This window comes from Nicotiana tabacum, chromosome 1, assembly GCF_000715075.1.
Source record: "Nicotiana tabacum cultivar K326 chromosome 1, ASM71507v2, whole genome shotgun sequence".
Lineage (NCBI taxonomy): Eukaryota > Viridiplantae > Streptophyta > Magnoliopsida > Solanales > Solanaceae > Nicotiana > Nicotiana tabacum.
Genome location: NC_134080.1, coordinates 141,909,686 through 141,935,221, shown reverse-complemented (window position 1 = coordinate 141,935,221; position 25,536 = coordinate 141,909,686). Strand labels below are relative to the sequence as shown.

Sequence of the window (25,536 nt, the reverse complement as noted above, 5' to 3'; positions counted from 1 at the left end):
GTATGATATGATTGTGACTTGAAGAGGTAACTAATTGTAACGTTGAGACTATAAATAATTTGATTAAGGAAACCAAGGTTGTGTCCCCTTCAATGAAGTGTAATGCTATCGGTGTTAATATGATATATTTCTAATGGAAGTTTCTTTAGATATGAAAATGATTTCTAAATGACTACCCAATATTTTCCAATAGTTGGGTAGTGTTTCCTATTTAAGATTTTTCCAAATATAAAAGAGTTGCAATTAAGAGCAATCAATTTATGCCAAATAAAACCCACTTATTCCTAAGAGATTCTATTAAATAAGGTTTAAGGCATTGAGTCTTTGATATTTACTTCTACCAAACTCTAACTCTCTTTTGTAAGTAAAGAAAGAGTTTAATGGCTCTTGTTAATGTTTTCAATCACCAACAATAATTGAAGAATGAGAAATAAATATATATCAACCAACCATTATATATATATATATTCAATATTAAACACCCATTAACATAACACCCATTTAGGGTCAACAACCTTAGTATTTAAAGCTAGCTACTCATGCTAAAATACAAAAAGATGAGAATAATAGCTCAACAATGAGAGAGATAAGGTGTAACAATGATATCAAATAATAATAACTCAATAACAAAAAGATAACATGTAACAATGACTTCCAATTAGAGTGAGTCAATAATAAGAGAGATAACATGTAACAATGATTCCAAATAAGAATAACTCAACAATATGAGAGATAACATAACAAAGAATTCAAATAAGAAAAACTCAACATTAAGAGAGATAACATGTAACATTGATTTCAAATAGAACAACTCAAAAAATAAGAGAGATAACATGTAACAATCATTTCAGATAAGAATAATTCAACAAGGGAACAAATAACAATACCTTCAATTAAGGATGATCAACTACGTAAGAGACAACATGGCACCATAAATGAGGTAACAACTTAATTAAGGTAAAGAAGGGTATATTTGGCAATAAAAGGTAAAACATGAACCAATCAACTTTGATTAAGACATGTAAGGGTAAATTTAGCAATTGAGTATTTAACATGATAAGATAACTTCATTTTAATATACATAAGAACCTAAGAGTCTAAACGGTCGAATTTCCACATATAAGTCGTGTACACACTAGTCACCTCGGGTACATGTCTGTCACGTAGTTCAAATAGTGCAAACAAATCGAACCTTATAGGGAAATTCATCCACCGAATGTTAGGCAAGATGCTTACTTCAAGATCCCTCAATCAACACACGAAAATAGATTTTTCTTTATAATTCACCTCTGCTCTGCTAAAATCAAACCAAAATCGACTCAATAACATCAAATAATGCAAGAGAGATCAATTTTGATAAATAAAGTAATGATCTTTACACAATTTCTCAAGAGTCAACAAAAATCAACCCTGGACACCTCCAGCCAAAACACGGGTCCAATGGTACATACCAACTACCCATGACCCCATGAGTTCATATATGTGATTAGTTTCAAAATCCGAGTCCATATCGACTCTTAAAAGTCAAATTCTTATTTTCAAAAACTTGACAAAGTTTCATAAATTTACTTTAATTCTCACAATTTTGATGTTAAAACTCACATATAATCATGAAAAATAATTGAAAATTGAACAAAATCACTTACCCAATAATTGTAGATGAAATTCCCTCTTCAAAATAACATCCTACCGGGTCTAGAGTTCCAACATATGAAAATGAGACAAAAAATCTTGTCCCTCAGCTTTTTGTCTAGTCATAAGTGTCGCACATGCTGCCTGGAGTTCACAAATGCGAAGAGATAATTGCAAACACGAAGTCCTCCTACTCCTATTGTCATGGCAATTTCGATGAAAAATCTGCAATTGCGAACGTGGACACATAGCAAATGCGACCAAGAAGATCGCAAATGCAAACCAGCTACCCAGGACGCCCCATTACAAATGCGATCACTAGGGCCACAAATGGGAACCTAGTAGAACTTGCCTAATATCGCAAATATGATCCAAAACTCGCAAATGCGAGACCTGAGTCATCTGGTCACACCAGCAATTTCCAAATTCTTCCATATTTTTCAAAATGTGTTTGAAACTCACCGAGCCCTCGGTGCTCCAACCCAAACATCGACACAAGTCTAAAAATATAATGCGAACTAGCTCGCATGATGAAATCATCAAAATAACATCCAAAATCACAAATCGGACAATAATTACACGAATTCAATATGAAACTCAAGAACTTCTAAAAACACAACCGCACGTTCGATTCCTATCATATAACTCGGAATGATGCCAAACTATACGAACAAGATCCAAATAAAAAAACAGACTTGTTCCAAGTCCCGAAACAGAAATCTAAACAAAATAGCTAGAAAGCCAACCTACGATCAAACTTATAAAAATTCTAAGCCTTTAAATTGTGAATATTCGGTGAAACAACACAAATCAACCTACGGACCTCTGAATTAAAATCCAGGCATATGACCAAGCTCAAAACCATGATACGAACTTATCGGAGCCATCAAAACAACACTACGGGGTCATTTTTACAAAAGTCAAACATCTGTCAATATTTTCCACTTAAGCTTCTAAGGTGAGAATCACTCATCCAAATTCATTCCTAACCATACAAAAATCAATTTTGACCATGCATGAAAGTTATAATACATAATATGAATCAACCCAAGACCTCGAACCACTAAACGGAACCTTAAAGCCCGAGATGACTGGTCAGGTTGTTACAAAAATGATTTTTGTTATTAAAGATGTAGCAGCAAGAATGTTGAAAATTTGTTTCCACGTATAGTATCATGATAATTTATTCTTGTTGTTGATAAAATCTTTGTTATTGTCAAATTGGTTGCAACTTGATCTGAAACCAAATTTAACTTGTCTTCGACCTCGCTGAACCATTAGCTCTGATGGTACTTATTGGGATTTAAATAACAAGGCATCATGCAGAAAATAAAAAAGCATTCTTGGCGACGATAAATCAAATGATAAATAAAAATATATTATACTAGACATATAATTTTTTATGAACGATCAATCCACCTCCATATGATTCATAACTAATATAAAAAATAATAATTTAAAAAGAATAGTTGTAATGGCCTGACCTATCATTTTGATCTTTTACGTTCTATTTGATGGTTTGAGACTTTGAATAGCTTCATATGATGTATTATGACTTAAGTGTATGATCGATTTTGGTTTTTGAGTGGTTTGAGATTGGCTTGGAAGAATGACTCTTGATTTGAAAGTTTGCAACTGGAAGAGCTGACCAAGGTTTGACTTTTGGGTAATTAAATTTTAAATTGGGTTTTGATAGTTCATATAGGTTCGTATGATGATTTTGGATTCTACGTATGTTTGGATTTGGTTTTGGAAGTTCCTTGTTATATCTCGCATTTTCATACGTTAAAATTTCATTTTCAGTTAACCGACGTAGACTCGGGGATGAGATCATCTTGACGTTAACGTACTTATGCTATTTATAACAAGCGATAAATAAGTGTTATGAAGGATAAAAGGGGTACACGGATTAAGGAAAACGAGTTTCATTGAAAGTGGCCAGTTTGAAATAAAATACGGGTGGAGCGATAATACCCGATAATTATGAACTAGTACCATGCAAGGTAGTATATGACCACGGTAGTATAATATATAAAGTATTTAAAAATAAATAAAATTTTAAGTAATTTATAGTAATTTTTAAATTATACGGGTAATTGATTAATTACCGTGTAACATGACATTATCCAGTTAACTAATAAGTGGATAAAAAAATTAATATCCCACCCCCACTCGACGTGGCAAGAAGCCACAAAATTGGAGATGACTAAGTCATCATTGTTGCCAAATGGCTAACTGTGAAGATGACAAGATATGACTTACATTTAAGTCTTATCTTAGCAAATAAGACATAGTAACCAAATTCAAGAGAATAAACACACATTCTGTCTTTGGTTTAAAACCAAAGACATTAAGAACAGAAGCCTTAGTCCTTCCAAGCCAAAAAAACGTGATTCTTCCAAAAAAATTCAAGGAATCAGAAGAATTTCGTCCGTGAATTTTTAAAGAAGCAAGGGCAAATTTTGCTCAATCAACGAAGGTTTTTCAATCGAGTATTAGACAGAGTTTTCCCTACTCCAGGTTTGTTAAGGCTCTCCCTTCTTCCTTTTGGCATGGTCCAAGTTATACTGAACAAACGAGCAAACACGTAGTTTTCATAAATTACTCTATTCATAGAAATAATAGGCGTGTTTATATTCTTGATTTCCATGAAAAATATTATTATCTTCTGTTCATGGGTCTCAGAATAATACATAGTTGGAAAAGTTTATCCATAAGGAATATTGAGATTTTTACGTATTTTTTATGCATTTCACTTATTTATACATGTGCATTGACCCATGACCAGATGACGTTATATACGCGTATATATGTATATGAGATATGGGAAAAGGTTACGATGTTATATATGCATTACCACCTAATCAGATGGTATATGATGATGATGTTGCCCACAGTGGCTGAAATATGATCCAGACGGCGATATATACACGTATATATGTAAATATATGCATATGGGGTATGGGAAAGGGTTACGGTATTATATACGCACCACCACCTTAATAGCTGGTATATGTTTATGATGTGCCCATAGTGGCCGAGACGATATGATGGGATGCCCTCAGTGACTTGATGATATTATGTACACCCATATCTATGTATGACACGACATTTATACGCATATGCATAACATTATAAACGCTTTAGAATTTACAAAGTTAATCAGATTTAAAGACATGTTTCTATATTCCATGTTTCATCTATGTCTGTTACGTACTAATTTTTCATGCCTTACATACTCAGTACATTTTTCTTGCTGACGCCCTATTTCATGGGGCCTGCGTTTCATGCCCGCAGGTGCAGGTAGGCAAGCTGACGGTCTCCTTCTTAGGATCCTTGACCAGCGAGCGTTGGCGTGCTCCATTTGATCCGGAGCTTCTTTTGATTTTGGTACGATATGTTTGTACATATATATGTATACGGGTATGATGTGGCTCAGTCTTGTCTTTGTACAGTTATGTTTCTATTAGAGGTTTGTGGACAGTATGTCTAGTTGGGTTGTATGTCGCCTTGTCAGCTTTCAGATTTGGATGTATAGTTGTCTATAGCAGCCTTGCCGGCTCGCTCACTGTATTCTGCATGTATACATACATATGATTTGATGGCAGGTTTCCTTCACGTATGTTAATATCCTAGATGCATGTTAGGGGTGTTTGACAGGTAGGACTCAAGCACCCGTCGCGGCCCATCGGTTTGGGTCATGACAAAAGTGGTATCAGAGTAGTTCTGTCCTAGGTTTGTCTATAGACCGTATCTAGTAGAGTCTTGATTATGGGTGTGTCAGGCACCACACTTATATATAGGAGGCTACAGGACATATAGGATGTTATCCTCTCTTCTTATCTTAGATTGTGTGATGTAAGCATTCATGTTCCTAACGATATGTTACGTTTTCAGCGATGCCGTCGAAGACTACAGCTGCTAGCACGGGTCAGAAGGCTACGAAGGTGTTAGAAAGAGAGATAAGTTATACTATGGATTCAGACCCATCGGAGATCATGGGTTCTATTGAGGAGGATCCATCCGAGGATCCATATGAGTCATCCATTCGAGTTGTTTCGACCATCCTGGCAGTAGATGGGGTGAGAGGATTTCCGACCTCACCAAGGCCCTTATTTTCATAGCTCGTTGATCAGGGTATAAGGGGATTAGTTCATGGATTGGCATAACCAGGATTCTCTTAGGCTCAAAATTATGTCAATGTATTTGAGAACACCAACTCTTTTGAGGTTCCGGATAGTCCGCAATCTTGGGAGTCTGCCAATCAAGGTTTATCGATGTATGTTATGGGATACGCAAAGGAAGAAGATAGTAGTCGGGCTAATAGGAGGAAGGTAACTAATAATGACATGAAGATTCTGCTTCGAAGTGTGTCCGATCGAGGTTCTTATATAGGGCGAGGCAAGGACCCTCTACTATAAACTTCCTCTAAGTGTCAGTTTTTGGTTGGTGAGTTCTACCCCTTCGTGGGATATTACCAAGTCAGGGTTTAAAATGTGTTTGTTTGTTGTATGAGGATGTAGGGAGCCCCATCCCAACTTGTACATATTATGGTTATGCCTACTTAGAGGTTTTACAAACAGTATCCTGTATATAGTTTTGGGTATGATATATCTATGGCTTAGTCGACCCCTATGTATATAAACCTTTTTTCTAAATTAGTTATGCGAGTTAAGTCTTAATATTATTACTTATATAAATGGATGTCGTTGTAATGGCCCATGATAGATCTGATAATAAACAAGGATAAGGTACGTGGTGTTCGGTTGGGTAGAACTTGATATTATAATGGGTATGGATTGGTTGGCCTTTTGTTATGCTAACATCAAGCGTAGGTCAAGGATGGTTTAATTTTAGTCCCCAGGAGAATCTGTTTTAGAATGGGAAGGTAATACGGCATCACCAAGAGGTAAATTTATCTCCTATCTCAAGGCATGGAAGATGATCAGAAAGGGCTGTATTTATCACATAGTTCGGGTTCAGGATGTGGAAGTGGAGTCACTAACCATTCAGTCCATCCCTGTGGTGAATGAGTTTCCTGATGTTTTCCCCGATGAGTTTCCGGGTCTTCCGCCAAAGCAAGAAATTGAGTTTGCCATCGACCTACTACCAGATACTCATCCAATATCTATTCCCCCTATAGAGTGGCCCCCGCAGAGCTGAAAGAGTTAAAGGAACAACTAAGGGACTTGTTTGAAAAAGGTTTTATCAAACTTAGTATGTCACCATGGGGAACACCTGTGTTGTTTGTAAGAAAGAAAGATAGTTCCTTAAGAATGTGTATTGATTATAGGCAACTGAATAAAGTGACGATCAAGAATTAGTACTTGTTCCCGAGAATTGATGATTTATTTGATAAGTTACTAGGTGCCAAGTGTTTTTCAAAGATAGACTTGTGGTCTGGGTACCATCAGGTAAGGGTTAAGGATGAAGATACTCTGTATACTGCATTCAGGACTAGATATGGGCACTTTGAGTTTCGGGTTATGTCGTTCGGTCTGGCCAATGCCCCAGCAGTATTCATGGATTTAATGAACCGTGTGTTCAGGCCTTTTTTAAATCTGTTCGTAATTATATTTATTGACAATATACTGGTATATTCTCGTTCAAAGGGTGAGCATGCAGATCATCAGCGTACTGTGCTCAGAGTTCTACAAGATGGGAAGTTGTATGCAAACTTTTCTAAATATAAACTCTGGTTGAACTCTGTAGATTTCCTTGGGCATATTATTTCGGGTAAGGACATCTGAGTGGATACACAAGAGACTGAGGTAGTGAAGACTTTGCCTAGACCCACAACACCGATAAAGATTCGTAGCTTCTTTTGGCAGGTTATTACAAGAAACTTGTAACGAAATTTTCTTCTCTTCTAAGCACCTTTGACCAAAGTGGTATGTGGTGTCTTGCTTGATATACTGGAATAACATAAGGAAATATAAGGTGAAAGTAGGTTGAAGAAAGGTTGAGAATAAGTATAAATAGATATGTGTAGGTCGCAAGCTAAAATATGGTAGAGCAACAAGGTTCTAGGAAGACAGGAGGAAGGATAAGAAAAGATGAGTAAAAAGGTAACAAGAAAGGATAAGTCCTTGGGAATATGTTCATAAGAGAGCTGATGGTTTCTCTAAGTTATAGAAGTCTCATTAATGAACTCAAAGGAGTCTAAGACTAGTAACGTTTAGAATAGATGATATGTTGCCCCAATAAGGGGATAAGGGCTAAATTGTGAGGGACAAAAGATGAAGTTTGGGCCTCCGAATAGGGTAATTTCCTGAATTGTACAAGATTAGGATAACCATGTAAGTTAACTCAGAAGAGAACTAGGTTTCAATGGACTGACGCTTGCAAAAGGAGTTTTCCAAGACTTAAAGGACAGTTTTACTTCAGCATCAGTTCTAACGCTTCTAGAGGGGACCGATGATTACGTTATCTATGATGACGCTTCAGGCATTGGGTTGGGTTGGGTTGTGTGCTGATGCAGCATGGTAAGTTTTTGGCTTATGCTTCTAGACAACTAAGAAAGCACGAAAAGAACTACCCGACCCACGATTTAGAGTTAGCCGCAGTGATTCATGCACTAAAGATGTGGAGGCACTACTTGTATGACATTCATGTTGACATCTATACGGATCATAAGAGCCTCCAGTACATCTTCAAGAAAAAGGAATTGAATCTACATCAAAGGAGATGGTTGGATCTACTCAAAGACTATAACATTGATATTTTATACCATCCAGGGAAGGCGAACGTAGTAGCCGACGCCCTCAGTTGTAGATCTATGGGTAGCCTATCATATTTGCAGCCAGAAAAAAGGGTAATAGCCCATGAGGTTCATCAGCTAGCTAGTCTTGGAGTTTGGTTACTAGACTCAGGTGACGTTGGAATTACTCTTCAGGATACGACAACATCCTCGTTAGTAACTGAAGTAAAGGAACGTCAGTACGAGGGTCCTTTGTTAGTTCAGTATAGGGGTACCACCCTTCTACGGAATGAAAAAGGATATAGCAGAATTTGTTGCTCAGTATCCTAACTGTTAGCAGGTTAAGATTGATCATCAAAAACCAGGCAGATTATTGCAAGCTATGGAGATTCCGACTTGGAAATAGGAAATAGTCAATATGGACTTCATCATAGGCTTACCTCATACCCAGTGTAATTTCGATTCGATATGGGTACTTGTTGATAGGCTTACTAAGTTAGCTCATTTTCTACCCATTACAACTACATATTCCTTAGAGGATTATACAAGGCTTTATAATAAGGAGATAGTACAACTGCATGGTGTCCCTGTATCTATTATCTCGGATAGAGGAGCCCAATTCACAGCTAACTTCTGGAGGTCCTTCTAAAAAGGATTGGGGACTCAAGTAAATCTTAGTACAACATTTCATCCCCAGACAGACAGACAAGTTAAGAGTACTATTCAAACACGGGAGGATATGTTACGAGCATATGTAATAGATTTCAAAGGTAGCTGGAATGATCATCTGCCGCTTATTGAGTTCGCATATAATAATAGTTACCATTCCAGTATTCAGATGGCTACATACAAAACTCCTTATGGATGGAAGTGTAGGTCGCTTATAGGGTGGTTCGATGTTGGGGAAACTACATTAATAGGACCAATATTATTACAACATGCAATCAAGAGAATTACGCTTATACGGAAAAGGCTATTGGCAACTCAAAATAGTCAGAAGGTTTATGCGGATAATCGATGACGAGACTCGGTATTTCAGGTGGACGACTGGGTATTCAAAAAAGGTATCATCGATGAATGTTGTCATGATGTTCAGAAAGAAAGGCAAACTTATTCCACGGTATATTGGGCCTTATAGGATCATTCGAAGAGTGGGCCAAGTAGCTTATGAGTTAGAATTGCCCTCGGAGTTTGAGCCTGTCCATCAGGTTTTTCACGTATCTATGTTACAGAAGTACATTGGCGATCCTACCCGAGCGATGCCCACGAATAATGTATAGATTACAGAGGACTTGTCATACGAATAAATTCCAGTTTCCATTCTAGACAGACAAATCCGCATGCTACGGAATAAGGAGGTAACCTCCGTGAAAGTACTTTGGAGGAATAACAATGTGGAAGAAATGACTTGGGAGGCTGAGGAAGACCTAAAGTCTACATATCCCTACTTATTTCCTCAACCAGAGAAGGGTCCGACTGAAACGTCAAAACCTCAAGGTGCGTGAATGAATTCTTGTGCTAGTTATTGTTATTGGTGGTGTAAAGCCATCGTTGTTATTAATGATTGTGGTCCTATATGGCGTTAAAATTACTAGGTTTCTACAAGAAGAGTTGGTAGTAGCGTTGTTACAAAGGCGTCTCTATCAAGGATATATTAATCCCGGAGAGTTAAACATTCGAGGACGAAAGTTTCTAAGGGGGGAAGGATGTTACATCGCGCGTTTTCGTATGTTAAAATTTCGTTTTTAGTTAACCGAAGTAGACTCGGGGATGAGATCATCTTGATGTTAACGTACTTATACTATTTATAACAAGCGATAAATAAGTGTTATGAAGGATAAAGGTGTACAAGGATTAAATAAAACGAGTTTCATTAAAAGTGGCCAATTTGGAATAAAATACGGGTGGAGCGATAATACCCGATAATTATGAACTAGTACCATGCAAGGTATCATATGACCACAGTAGTATAATATATAATGTATTTATGAAGTATTTTAAAAATAAATAGAATTTTAAGTAAATTGTGGTAATTTTTAAATTATACGGGTAGTTGATTAATTACCGAGTAACAGGACATTACTCAGTTAACTAATAAGTGGATAAAAAAATTAATATTCCACCCCCACCCGACGTGACAAGAAGCCACAATTTTGGAGATGACTAAGTCATCACTGTTGCCAAATGGCTAACTATGAAGATGACAAGATATGACTTACATTTAAGTCTTATCTTAGCAAATAAGACTTAGTAACCAAATTCAAGAGAATAAACACACATTCTATCTTTGGTTTAAAACCAAAGACATTAGGAACAGATGCCTTAGTCCTTCCAAGCCAAAAACGTGATTCTTCCAAAAATATTCAAGGAACAAGAAGAATTTCGTCCGTGAATTTTTAAAGAAGTAGGGGCAAATTTCGCTCAATCAACGAAGGTTTTCCAATGGAGTATTATACGGAGTTTTCCCTACTCCATGTATGTTAAGGCCCTCCCTTCTTTCTTTTGGCATGGTCCAAGTTATACTGAAGAAACGAGCAAACATGCAGTTTCCATAAATTACTCTATTCATAGAAATAGTAGGGGTGTTTATATTCTTGATTTCCCATGAAAAATTATTATCTTATGTTCATGAGTCTCAGAATAATACACAGTTGGAAAAGTTTATCCAAAAGGACTATTAAGATTTTTACGTATTTTTCATGCATTTCACTCATTTATACATGTGCATTGACCCATGACCAGATGGTATTATATACGCGTATATATGTAAATATACGTATATGGGATATGGGAAAAGGTTACGGCATTATATACGCATTACCACCTGATAAACTGGTATATGATGATGATATTTCCCACAGTGGCTGAAATATGACCCGGACGGCATTATATATGCGTATGTATGTAAATATATGTATCTGGCATGTGGGAAAGGGTTAACGGTGTTATACACGCACCACCACCTGATCAGGTGGTATATGTTGATGATGTTCCCATAGTGGCCGAGACGATATGATGGAATGTCCTCAGTGGCTTGTTGATATTTATCACACCTCCTTTTACCTACATCCCCGGAAGGGAGTAGATAAGGGAGTTTTTCCAATTAAAGGACAATCGAAACGGGATCATATTATTAAAAGATTCAGAGTCGCCACTTGGGATAATTTTATGGTGTCCCAAGTCACCGGTTCAAATTCCGAATCGAGGAAAAGATTGACTCTGTATTATAGTCCGCGAACACTGAAATCCGGGTAAGTAATTCTGTTAACCCAGGAGAAGGTGTTAGGCATTCCCGAGTTCCGTAGTTTTAGCACGGTCGCTCAACTGTTATAATTGGCTTAATTATCTGATTTTAAACACATTTTAGCCTATGGTTCTATTTCAACTTTAACCGCTTTTATTCATTTTAAGAATATTGCAACGTTATTAAAGCACGTCTCGAACCACGTCACATAAATGCGCTCGCGGTCTTCGACATATTTTAACATTGTTGAGATTTGGATTTGGGTCACATAAATGCGCATCCGAATTTAAGAAGGTAATATTACTAAACTAACGCGCCTAAAGCAACTACGCGTTTTTAAATTTGCGAGGGGCATGGAAATTCAACTAAATGGCACGCCTCGAATTCTAAGGATTCATATGTTAATTAAATGAGGGCCATGCATTTGAGATTTTGTTTGGCACGGCACACCTCGAATTATTTTAAAAGGATTTCTAATTGTATACAGGCTTGAGGAGCTAAAATTAATTAAACATCTCATTAAAGGACTCCAAATGAAGATACGATTGGGCCAACAATCCAAATCATCGTTCCATGGTTGCTGGTGAATTTCCAAGAAAAAGAAAACCAGAGAGTGGAATTAGGCTGTAGCCTCTTTGGGGATTGGGGTCCTTCGTTCTCTGCTGTGTCGAGGAGCAGGAGTTAAGGTTGTAAGGATGTTGATCTATGTAGAAACAAATCAATCAAGCATGGAGTTAGCGAGAATTCATATTGTCCTTAGACTTCACCTAAACTATTGGCACGTTTTAATAGAAAAGAAGAAGTCATCCAAATGTGATCCTTAATCAGCATTATAGCAAAACTAGCATTCTCTCAAATGCGAATGAACTACCTCTTCTTTGAATGAAAAATCCTTTTCACAATCAATTAAAAAAAAATTCAACACTCTCACATGGTACGAGCTCAATAACAGAACTTGAGAATGTGATTCAGCTACTGGAGTACACCAACAGAACTTTCAGTCCTTCAATTTTGAAACATGATTTTTGTAAACGGGAGCAATAACTACACTATCAACCAAGCATAGATGCAAACTAATTAATTTCAAATAGGGAAAGAGCCTGACAGGAGGCCGACATGTTCAAAACATTGACTCAGTCACATTTGGTGTGATGCCAACCGAGCCTATCACAGACAAGATATCAAAATAGTTTGTCACAAGTTTAATTCAAAGAAGAAGAAGGCAAGCAAAACAATGCAGAACAGAATTGCTTAACATAATGCAGAACAGAAGAGGTTTAACAGCTTAACAACCCTGGCAAATGCCCTCAAAACACTGCATGTTTCAGCCTAATTCACTGCTCGAATTAACTACTTTTAGCAGCACTAAAGAACAGAGCTCTTAGAGCTGTAACAACGTAGGTAACTTCCGAGCAGGAGAAGGGGAGTAGAGCACATCTAAACAAGCAGTGAAACAACATAGTTTTAACACTATTTTAAATCACGATTTGAAAAGAATTGATCATCAAGCAACGTACCAAATTCACAAATTCTGGTAAGCAATAGAGAATCCTACTGCTCGTACCATCTAGCATGAAGAAACCAAGACAAACTAGCAAGGGTCTAACTCAGTACAACATGAACCAATACAGCTTTGAGCCAGGTTTTTTTTAAATCGAACAGAAGATGATACAACATGGATCGCTAAGATTCAGCCCACACACTTCTGCTACCCCAAGATCACAAGAACAATTACCAAGACTGAGTTTTAGGATTTAAATAGTATATTTCCAGCACTGCCTCAAGAAAACGAACAAGAATTCTAAGAGAAACTACTTCATGAATACAACTGATGCATAATTTTTACAGAGTGAAGATCATAATGCACTTCGATGTGAAACAAAGAAACAACTTGATGCAAAGTAAGATCATATTTTCAACAAGCAGTCATGGTCGGACTCATATCTCAAAACGAAGATGCTACCAACTCGAATACTCAACTCAAATCCTTCAACCAATGACATTCAATGAATTAGGATTAAAGTAGAAGGAGAAGATATTTTCCAATCCCCAGAACTTCAAAGATGAGCGCAGCTCATATAACTGAATCTCAAACATCAATTTTAGGTCTAAACAATGGCAACAAACAGATTCGAACCAAGTTTATAGCCACAAAACATCAGAGAAAAGCGACATAGCTCAACAGACTTTACCAAAAATCTTAGCTAGTCACGAATGAATGAGAAACTAAACTCGAACTCATTGATTCAATCCCACAAAAGTTTAAATGATACCAATAAAGAGATGCAAACTCAGAAATTTCAGTACATTCTATTGCTAGGATACTTGAACCAATTGATTTGAGGTCAACTTTAGTACAACCATTGGCTAGTTGTGTGCTGAATCCTCAATCAGAACACCACAGCTAACAGTGAAAACTATTCTAGGTCGACCACACATTTTCAGTATAATATCTACAGAACCATTAGTTAACTCCCTGAACTTATGGCTCAAGTAAATCATCATGAACATCAGAGCATATTGCGGAGGAATTTCACTAGAAGAAACTGCACATATCGTTCAACTGAACGCGATGAAATTTAACTGATGTAAAGAGAGGAAAATTGAACCTGATGTTGCAAATCTCTTTTATAACAATTATGTACTCGAACTCGGCAAATAAACCAAGATTGAACTTCAATTTTTATCTTCCTTGGAACTCAAACCCGGACTCGGAAAATAAAAAAAATTGTATATATGTTTTCTCTTAAACTTTGAAAGAACTCTTCAAAGCCAACCCTAAAATCAGAAAACAAGAAATTAAAGAAAACCTTTCAACCTTTTCCCCAAAAATTTTTACCAGCAATCCCCCCCTTCAAAATCGGATAAGGCTCCTTTTGAAAACGAATCCCTGATGAATGTGGGGCTCAGATTGAGTGAAATCTATCCAACGCCTCACACTTATCCAGCATATCATCTCCAGAACCTTCCAATCGTGAGATTTAACTCAAATTCGAGCAAGTGAGAGGAGGGGGGAATCTTGGGCGTCAGAAACCGTTAGAACGGTAAGAGGAGAGGTGGATGGACGCGTGGTTAGGGGTTTGATGCTCACTCGCCATAGATTTGGGCTGAAATGGGGTTGGATTCGAGTGACTCTTTGGAGAAGAAGAACAATACATGTCGGGTTTGGGACTTGGGGCTCATCTGATCGTTTCTTTTATGTTTAATCAATTATTTGGGGAACGGATCGGGTTGCAGCGACGGGTTGGCAGGCGGGTTTGGGGCTTGGGTCTAGCATAATTGGGCTGGGGTGAGGGAATTCACATTGGTCTTGGACAAGTTAAATCAAGACAGCCCAACTTTCTAAACATTCAATTCCCTTTTCTTTTTGTCAAAATAATTCTTTTTCTTCTTTTTTTTAAAATTAAATTAAATTATAAATTAAATCCTAGAACCTAATTAACCTGAAAAACTCTAATTAGACCTAAATAAAAATTATCACAATTAATTAAAAATAAATTAAAAGAAGATTACTCAAAAACAAAGTTAAAATTAAAGAGTGCGAATTAAACTAATTTTGTGATTATTTTTCAAATCTTATAAAATGACTAATTTACTACTTAATTCAAAAATGTAAAGTTGAATCCTTAATGAAAATGCGACATGTTTTTGTATTCTCCGTTAATTAAATAAAATAAATATGCACAGACAAATGTAAACATTTAACATAAAATGGCACGAAAATCTGCAAAATTGCAAACACTGAAAGAAATTATTTTGTGTTGAATTTATGGGAGTAATTCATATAGGGAAAAAATCACGTGCTCACAGCTGCCCCTCTTTGCCTGGAAATACGAAGAGTTTTCGTGCAAAGATAAAGTGAGCGGATACGAGCGATTTTTGACCGCTTGAATACTCCGTGGGAAGCATTTTTTGAAAGATTTGACTGCACCCTGCTTCCAATGTTGCCTACATATCCTTGGCTAAAAAGGAATCAGCTCAGTGTAGTTCGGGTAGTTTTGGTAGCTGGTACTACCATGAAGTTGTGGTTTCACTGTTGCTGCTGCTGTTGCTACTGCTTACTGCATCCCTTATTACACCATGACAAGATAAAAAGAAGCTAGACTAGACTATGATCTATGCATTACAAAATCCTATCTATAACTTCAGACTTGCTATGGTGGTTCTTGTTGCCTTGTTGACTTGTATTTTCCCAGTGGAATCCCTTTGTTGACGCCTTGAATTGTAATCTGAGATGTTTTTCTTTTCTCCAGGTGGATGCCTGACTGCCAACTACGCTTTGAGATGTTTTTCTTTTCTCCAGGTGGACGCTTGACTGCATGAACTTGAATGTATTCCCTGCTCTCCAGGCGGGCTCCTGATTGTTGAACTTGAATGTATTCCCGGCTCTCCAGGCGGGCTCCTGACTGCTGAACTTGAATGTATTCATAGCTCTCCAGGTGGGCTCCTGACTTCAACAAAATAGACAAAAACAAAGAAAATTTTCTTCCCCCGTTTGGGTATCCGGGCACATATGTAAATGTAAAACAGATCACATTACCAAATATCAATAACAACTTGAAAGCTAAAACTTGAATTGTACTCCCTTGTTCTCCAAGCGGGCTCCTGATTGCTGACTTGAAATATATTCCCTACTCTTCAGGCGGACTCCTGACTGCTAAACTTGAACGTACTCCCTGCTCTCCAGGCAGGCTCCTGACTGCTGAACTTGAAATGTATTCCCTGCTCTTCAGGCAGGCTCCTGATTGCTGACTTGAAATGTATTCCCTACTCTCCAGGCAGGCTCCTGGTTGCTGACTCGAATTGTATTCCCTGCCCTCCAAGCGGGCTCCTGGCTTCAACAAAATAGACAAAAACAGAGAAAACATTTCTGCCCCAGTTTGGGTATCTGGGCACATATGTAAGTGTAAAAACGAATCACATTACCAAATATCAATAAGAGCTTGAAAGCTAAAACTTGAATTGTACTCCCTTGTTCTCTAGGTGGGCTATTGATTGCTGACTTGTAATGTATTCCCTGCTCTCCAGGCGGGCTTCTGACTTCTAACTTAAAATGTATTCCCTGCTCTCCATGCGGGCTCCTGACTTCAACGAAATGACAAAAACAAAGGAAATTTTCTGCCCTAGTTTGGTAGCTGGGCACATATGTGAGTTAAACTAAATCATATTACCAAATATTACTAAGAATTTGAAAGCTAGGTCCCATTATCCAGGGGGTCCTGACAACTCTTAACTAAACGGCAATTTTAAATCTAAGCTATATCTTTTAAAGGCATGACTTCCGCTACATCTTGTTATCTAAGAATGTCTTAAACTACTCCCCATTATCCAGGAGAGTCCTGAAAATCAAAGGTCAAGTTTTATCTTAAGGGTGACAACTTTCATGGCTGAATTATACTACCCTACAGCAGAGTCTACGTTAAATGTTGTTATCTAATCAAAATCTTAAAGCTAAGTCCCATTATTCAGGAGGGTCCTGGAAACTCCTAATTGAATCATATATCGAACATGCAAACTTCTAAGCTAACTTATATTCCTTTGGTATACATTTATGCTAGATTATGCTATTTCTGAACTTTAAACTAGGTCCTATTTTCCAGGAGGGTCCAGAAAATCAAAAATCAAACCTGTTTGGTGAGTGCCTTTCTCTACGGAGGGTTTCTCCGAAACAACCGAAATTTCCTGCCCCTGTTTTAATCAAATAAAAAATCTTGTCAGTTTTAAATATGGTGGTTAGTTGATGGCATTCTTTGCTCAAGGTCTCTTCGTTGCATTGTTTTGTTTTGACTGGCTTCCCCGAACTAGCCCTGAATCGCTTGACTTTCTGACTGACTTTCAAAACCCCATAACTTGAATGACCCGAGTGTTCTATACCCGAACCGTTATTTCACACCTCTAACCCCTTTAACTGAACCTCTGCATCCCCCATGAAATTACCAAATCATTTTGTCGATGGAACTCTTGCTGGCACTTTACCCCACTTTACTCATGCTATCTTTGGTATGCTCTGGCCGCACTGTGCTTTGTAATCTTGAAGGTGGTAGTGAGCTTTGAAATTCCTTCTTATTTGCTTAAATAGAACTGACATTGGGAACATCTTAGAGAAATAAACCCAGAGGAATGAAATGCAATGACTTTCAGAATTAAGGATAAGAAAATCCAAAACTGGAAGACTATCTGAAGAGGAAAAAGAAAAAGGACTTATCTGGATGGAGCAGCGGGCACCAATGATCATGACACGCATTTTGGATTAGTCGACCCAATCTGTCCAACCAATCAACTTCCAGTTGCCACATTTTCTTGCCCCGGAATTTCCATAACCTGATTTCTTCATCCAAATCCCGACCTTGTTCATCCTGCAGTGCCTTGAAAAGTTTTCACCAGCAGACCTCTCTCATTCATTCATCTGTCAACTCACTTTCACCTTAAGGTGCCCGTGAGGATTTTCACCAATAAGAATCTCTCATTTTTTTATTTCTCTCAGATCTCGTCGCCTTACGGTGCCCGTGAGGGTTTTCACCAATAATACTCTCTCATTTTTTATTTCTTTTCCCTCTTTGGACAAGAGTGTTGCTCCTGATGTGAATCACCGCTATCTGCTTGACTTGGCATTTTTTGAAAATCGATCGGAAGGTCTTTCTTTGGACCGTAATGTGGGCTTTTGGATGGAGTTAGAAAGAAAGGATATAAAAGGCTCAAAACGATTCACATGGGTTCAAAACTACAACTTTCGGAGCCAGATTTCCTACAACAACCACAACTTCTGCCCCAGTTTCTTGCTTGGGGACTTTTGGATTTTTATTTTAGTGGGACCGAACCGTGAGGCTGCCTACATATCCTTAAAAGGAATGAGGTCAAACGTAGTTCATGACATAGGAATTGCTTCATTTTTGTACTTTTCTCTCTCTTCTTTTTTATTCTTTTTCTTTTTTTTCTCTTTTATTTTCTTTTCTTTACTCCTTTTCTCTTTTTGCTATTTTGTTGTTTTTTTTCTTTCTTCTTTTTTACTCTTTTTTTCAATTTTCATCTTTTCTTTTCTCTCTTTTCCTTTCTTTCTATTTTTCTCTTCTTCCTTTACTTATCTTTTACGCTTGTGTTTTTTATATTTGTTACTAATTTCGAAAGAGGGGTATGAAAGAGAATAAACAAGGCTCAAAGGGGTAACGAAGGATAAGGTGTTTAGATAGCAGAACAAAAGCCTTTGTCATTTCAATATTCGAGACATGCCAAATACAAACAAGTGCAATCAAAGAAAGAAATCATACATAGTATCTCTTGACTGCATCAGAATTGATAGTCATTTCTACACATTTGCTTTCTACATCTGTCAAATACAATGCACCATTGGACAACACTCTAGTTACAATGAACGGCCCCTACCAATTTGGGGCGAATTTTCCTTTTGCTTCAACCCGATGAGGAAGAATGTGTTTCAATACTAACTGACCCACTTCAAACTTCCGTGGGCGCACCTTCTTATTGTATGCTCTTTCCATTCTCTGTTGATACAACTGGCCATGACACACTGCTGCTAGTCTCTTCTCATCGATCAAACTCAATTGTTCCAAGCGGGTTTTGACCCATTCCTCATCATTGATCTCAGCCTCCGCGACAATTCGAAGGGATGGAATTTCCACTTCTGCGGGTAACACTATTTTGGTACCATATACCAACAAATAAGGCATCGCCCCTACTAAAGTACGGACAGTAGTGCGATAACCCATCAATGCAAACGACAGCTTTTCATGCCACTGCCTAGAACCTTCCACCATTTTTCAAAGTACTTTCTTTATGTTCTTGTTAGCCGCCTCGACTACTCCATTCGCCTTGGGACGATATGGTGTGGAATTGCGATGCACAATCTTAAACTGTTGACATACCTCTTTCATCATATGACTATTGAGATTAGCTCTATTGTCTGTAATGATCACCTTCGGTATCCCGAACCGGCAAATGATATTTGAATGCACAAAATCATTCACCGCCTTCTTAGTTACAGACTTGAATGTATTAGCCTCTACCCACTTGGTGAAATAATCAATGGCCACCAGAATAAACCTGTGTTTGTTGGATGCTGCTGGCTCGATTGGTCCAATGATATCCATACCCCAAACAACAAAAGGCCATGGTGCAGACATTGTATGTAATTCAGATGGTGGAGAATGAATCAAATATCCATGCACTTGGCACTGATGACATTTACGCACGAAGCTGATACAATCTCGCTCCATAGTGAGCCAATAGTAACCTGCCCGGAGAATCTTCTTTGCCAGCACATACCCACTCATGTGCGGTCCACAGACTCCAGAATGTACTTCGGTCATGATAGTCGTGGCCTGCTTAGCATCTATGCATCTCAGCAGTCCTAGATCTAGAGTCCATTTGTACCAAACTCCCCCACTGAAGAAAAATCCACTTGCCAAACGATGAATTGTCCTCTTCTGATCACCTGTAGCTAGTACTGGATATACTCTCATCCGGATGTATTCCTTGATATCGTGGAACCATGGTTCGCCATCGAGTTCTTCTTCCACCACGTTACAATAAGCATGTTGATCGCAGACCTGAATATGCAACGATTCTACATAAGCCTTATCTAGATAATGTAACATTGACTCTAGAGTAGCCAAAGCATCAACGACCTCATTATGAATCCTCCGAATATGCCTGAACTCTAGTGATTGGAATCACTGACAAAGAACATGTAAACATTAAATACCGTGTTTCCCACTCTCCCTGAATCTGGTGCACCAGAAGGTCCGAGTCACCCAAGACCAAGACTTCTTTGACACCCATATCCACAACCATCCTCAAACCCAAAATGCATGCCTCGTACTCATCCATGTTATTAGTGCAATAGAACCGAAGCTGAGCCGTAACAGGGTATTGATGCCCTGTTTCATAAATAAGTACCGCTCATATCCCAGCGCCTTTCATGTTTGCAGCCCCATCAAAGAAAAGTTTCCATCCTGGCCTTTCAATCTGTTCCAACTCATCAATGTGTATTACCTCTTTATCAGGGAAGTAAGTCTTCAAAGGTTCGTATTCTTGATCCATAAGATTCTCATCCAAATGGTCGGCCAATGCTTGTGCTTTCATCGCAGTCTGAGTCACGTAGACAATGTCAAATTCTGTGAGCAAGATCTGCCACTTTGCGAGCCTTCCCATGGGCATAGGCTTCTGGAAGATATACTTCAACGGATCCAAGCGAGAGATGAGGTAAGTAGTATAAGATGACAAATAGTGTTTCAACTTCTGGGCTACCCAAGTTAGGGCGCAACACGTCCTCTCAAGATGAGTGTACTTAACCTCGTAAGATGTGAATTTCTTATTGAGATAATATATGGCCTGCTCCTTCCTGTCGGTGATGTCATGCTGTCCCAACACATATCCAAATGAATTGTCCAAGACTGTCAAATACAGAATCAAAGGTCTCTCTGGTTCTGGTGGGACCAACACAGGTGGGTTTGATAAGTACCCCTTTATCTTATGAAATGCTTCCTGACATTCATATGTCCACTTGACTACAGCATCTTTCTTTAACAATTTGAAGATAGGCTCACAAATTGTCGTAAGCTAAGCAATAAACCGGCTGATGTAATTCAATCTTTCCAATAGACTCATCACCTCAGTCTTGTTCTTTGAAGGGGCAATTCCTGTATGGCTTTGATTTTTGACGGGTCTAATTCAATGCCTCGTCGGCTGACTATGAATCCCAACAACTTTCAAGACGGAACACCGAACGCGCATTTTGCAGGATTGAGCTTGAGATTGTACCTGCGAAGCCTTTGGAAGAACTTTCTCAGATCTATGACATGGTCAGACTGCTTTCTAGACTTTTCAATCACACCATCCACATAAACCTCGATCTCCCTATGTATCATGTCATGGAATATGGTCGTCATTGCCCTCATGTAGGTTGCCCCAGCATTTTTCAAACAAAATGGAATGACCCAATAACAGTACGTTCCCTAGGGCATGATGAATGTTGTCTTCTCTGCGTCCTCCTCATCCATTAAGATCTGGTGGTAGCCCGCATAACAATCCACAATAGAGCCAATCTCTTGTTTGGCACAATTATCGATCAATATATGGATGTTCAGCAATGGGATATTATCTTTGGGACATGCCTTGTTGAGATCTTGATAATCGACACACACTCTGTTCTTGCCATCCTTCTTCGGCACAGGCACAACATTGGCTAACCAGGTAGGATACCGGGTGACCCGAATGACTTTGGCCTCAAATTGCTTGGTGACTTCTTCTTTAATCTTCACACTCATATCAGTTTTAAATTTCCTCAGCTTCTGCTTGGCAGGAGGGAATGTCGGGTCAGTGGGCAATTTGTGAACCACTAAGTCAGTGCTTAGACCTGGCATATCGTCATAAGACTATGCAAAAATATCTTTGAATTCAAACAGTGCTTTAATTATCTCCTCTCTGAGTTGTGGTTCAAGATGGACACTTATTTTAGTTTCCCGGACATTATCTCGGTCCCCTAAATTGATTGCTTCTGTATCACTCAGGTTAGGCTTGGGTTTTTCTTCAAAATGGCTTAATTCTTTACTAATCTCTTCAAAGGCTTCATCTTCATCATATTCCGATTCAACATCACACTCTATTTCTTGAATTACTATTTCAAAATTAGATTGGCTTTTAAGACTGGGCTAGAGATTTCGCATGCATGTCATATCATTGAAGCCAGCATAAAAAGAAATGTACAAGGAAGAAAGGAAAACAAAAATAAAACTATCAGGAAGAGAGGAAAAGAGAAATTGCATTTTATTGAAATTAAAGATAACGAGGTTTACACATCCAAATGTACGAAACATAGAATAAGAATTACAACCCTAGAATAATCCAGATAAATTGAAAGAAAATCAAAGCAAACTACCAAAACTCCCTCCTGGTGGGGAGAGGAGTATCTTCCCAATTGTTAATCTTTGCACTGGGCCCAATAAATTGCACATCCGCCTTGCTAGAACCCTCTCCAGCTTCCAACACGTTCACATTGGCGAATATCCTCTCGAACCTTTCCATCAAATCTCCATCCACATCAACCACCAAATTGGGAACCGTCGTCACTAGGCGTTTTCTGGTACAAGGCCTAACAAATGATCGGGGAAGATGCAGGACTGGTTTTGGAAGGGCCCATGCTCTCTGTTTCATTTTTCTGGCTCTTCTCACGTCTGCGACTGTGGGCTTGAACCCCAGACCAAATGTATCCATGTTTTTAAGAAGAGAGACCGGCTATACGATACCGTGCAGACATGCACCCAAACCTTTGCCCGGTACAAAACCATTTTTCAACATTTCAACGGCTACCATGGCTAATGCAGCAGCTACCCTTAGAGTCGGCACGCATTTCGTCTGCTAACGCATCTCTACTGATACCGTGTCAAAAGCCTGATAAACCCATGGCCCCTTTTCGTCTTCAAACTCTATGAACGGAACAACGGTATCACTGGGAACACACAAATTGTCTTCGCCATATACAACAATTTCCTGTCGATCCCATTCAAACTTAACCATTTGATGCAGAGTGGACGGGACCGTTTTGACAGCATGAATCCAGGGTTGACCTAACAACAGATTGTAAGAAACAGCCACATAGAGCACCTGGAATTCCATAGTAAATTCAACTGGCCCTATTGTAAGCTCGAGCACTATGTCCCCGACTGAATCTTTCCCTCCACCGTCGAATCCCCGAACGCAGATACTGTTCTTGTGAATTTTTTCATCATCCACCTTCAACTTGTTCAGAGTGGAAAGAGGGCAAATATTTGCACTGGAGCCATTGTCGGCCAGTACCCGAGTAACCACAGAATCTTCACATTTCACCGTCAGATAGAGGGCTCTATTGTGCTCCGTACCCTCTACGGGCAACTCATCATCAGAAAATGTGACTCTGTTTACCTCAAATATCTTGTTGGCTATCTCTTCCAAGTGGTTTACTAAGATTTTGTTAGGAACATGGGCTTCATTCAAGATCTTCATCAAAGCCCGACGGTGCTCGTCCGAATGGATCAATAATGGCAATAGCGAGGTCTGAGCCGGTGTCTTCCTTAACTGCTCCACAATTGAATAGTCCTGCACTTTCATCTTTCTCAGAAATTCTTCTGCTTCTTCCTCGGTCACAGCTTTCTTCATCAACACTGGGTTATCTTTGGAGGTCTTAGCTTTTCTCAACTCTTCGGGGGCAAAGCATCTCCCTAATCGAGTCAAACCATGGGTCTCACACATTTCTTCTTTAACCTCTTTCCCCTTGTAAGTAACTGTCACTCGTTCATAATTCCATGGGTCTGCCTTGTTGTTGACTATGGGTAATTGAGTTACCGGTTTGATAATGACAAGATTTGTGCGGGCGCCCTTCACAATTACCACAGGCTTGTTCGTCACTCCTGGCACAACCACTTTTGCTCTTTCATGTTTTCCTGCAATGTCACTTGAGGACGCCTTCTTGACCTCCACAGATGGTTCATTATTTGCCCCGTTCAACTTGATCACAGACTTCTCATTTGTTGTCTTTTCAAACGGCTTGGCTTCACTAGCCCGAATCATCATGATGGTTTGTGAAGGCTTCTTAGGCTCCCCTCCATTATGCACTATCTCAATCATATTAGTCTCATGATGAGCCGGCAATGGGTTCTGGTTGATGTTGGGTGCCTCCGGGGCTTGGACCTCAATCCGATTAGTATCAATGAGCTCTTGAATAGTTGTTTTCAATTTCCATCATTTCTCTGTGTCGTGACCCGGGGCCCCTGAACAATACTCACAACTCACCGAGCGGTCAAGATTTCTGGGAGGGGGATTCGGTAGTTTAGCCTTGATCGGATTCAACATACCCAACTGTCTCAATCTGTGGAATAGGCTAGTATATGATTCTCCCAAAGGAGTGAAAGTCTTCTGTTTCTGCAACCTCTCATTCTTAAAGGATTGATTGGGCTGAAAACCTGTTCCATGGGGATTCATGTAGGCTTTTGGGGGTGGATAGTTATTTTGGGGAGCTTGGTATGGATTTTGTGGAGCTGGCACACGCTATTGTGCGTGAGCAGTGGGTTGGGTATAGGTTTATGCGAGATGGACGTAAAAATAGGGATCAGGCGGTGGGTAGTAGTGTTGTGGTGGGCTATATGGAATGTGGGGGTAAGTTTGATGATAGGGTCGAGGCTTGTTGTAGCAACACGAAGGGCCCCTGGACCCAACCCAAGCTCCCGACTCGATTGTCGCAACATCCTCTTTTTTCTTCTTCCCGAGTACGCCTCCAGTACCGTTTTGAATGGCCTGGGTGGTCGCTTTGATTGCTAAATAACTCATGATCTTGTTGGACTTGAGTCCCTCCTCAACCATGCCTCCCATTTTTACAACCTCATTAAAGGACTTACCCACTTCTGACACCAAGTGACCAAAATAAGTGGGTTCCAAAGCCTGCAAGAATAATCAACCATCTCACTTTCTTTCATCGGAGGGTCAACCCTGGCTGCTTGTTCCCTCCAACGGAATCCATATTCTCTAAAACTCTCACCGGGATTTTTCTCAATCTTTGTTAATGACAGACGGTCTGGGATAATTTCAAGATTATACTGAAAATGGCAGGCGAAGGCTTGGGCCAAATTGTCCCATGTGTACCACCTGCTGTGATCTTCTTTAGTATACCATTCTAATGCCGATCCACTCAGACTTTGGCTGAAATATGCCATCAGCAACTCATCTCTTCCGCCTGCTCCTCTCATCTTGCTACAGAATCCTCTTAAGTATGCTACTGGGTCACCATGCCCGTCGTATAGATCAAACTTGGGCATCTTGAACCCTGCAGGTAACTGAACATCTGGGAACAGACATAAATACTTGTAGGCCACACTTACTTGACCTCCCAACCCCCTCATATCTCTGAACGATCGTTCTAAGCTTTTGACCTTTCTGATCATATCTTCATGCTCGGGATTTTTGGGTGGCCTCT

General features: G+C 39.0%; 1 long non-coding RNA gene across 1 annotated transcript; it reads left to right on the top strand.

Annotated features, from left to right (window-relative positions):
• The first annotated feature begins 3,944 nt into the window (after positions 1-3,944).
• On the top strand, positions 3,945-6,261 carry LOC142182265 (uncharacterized). The gene is made up of 3 exons (XR_012711125.1): positions 3,945-4,152; positions 4,930-5,022; positions 5,530-6,261. It is a non-coding gene; the product is annotated as an uncharacterized LOC142182265 (long non-coding RNA).
• The last annotated feature ends 19,275 nt before the right edge of the window (positions 6,262-25,536 follow it).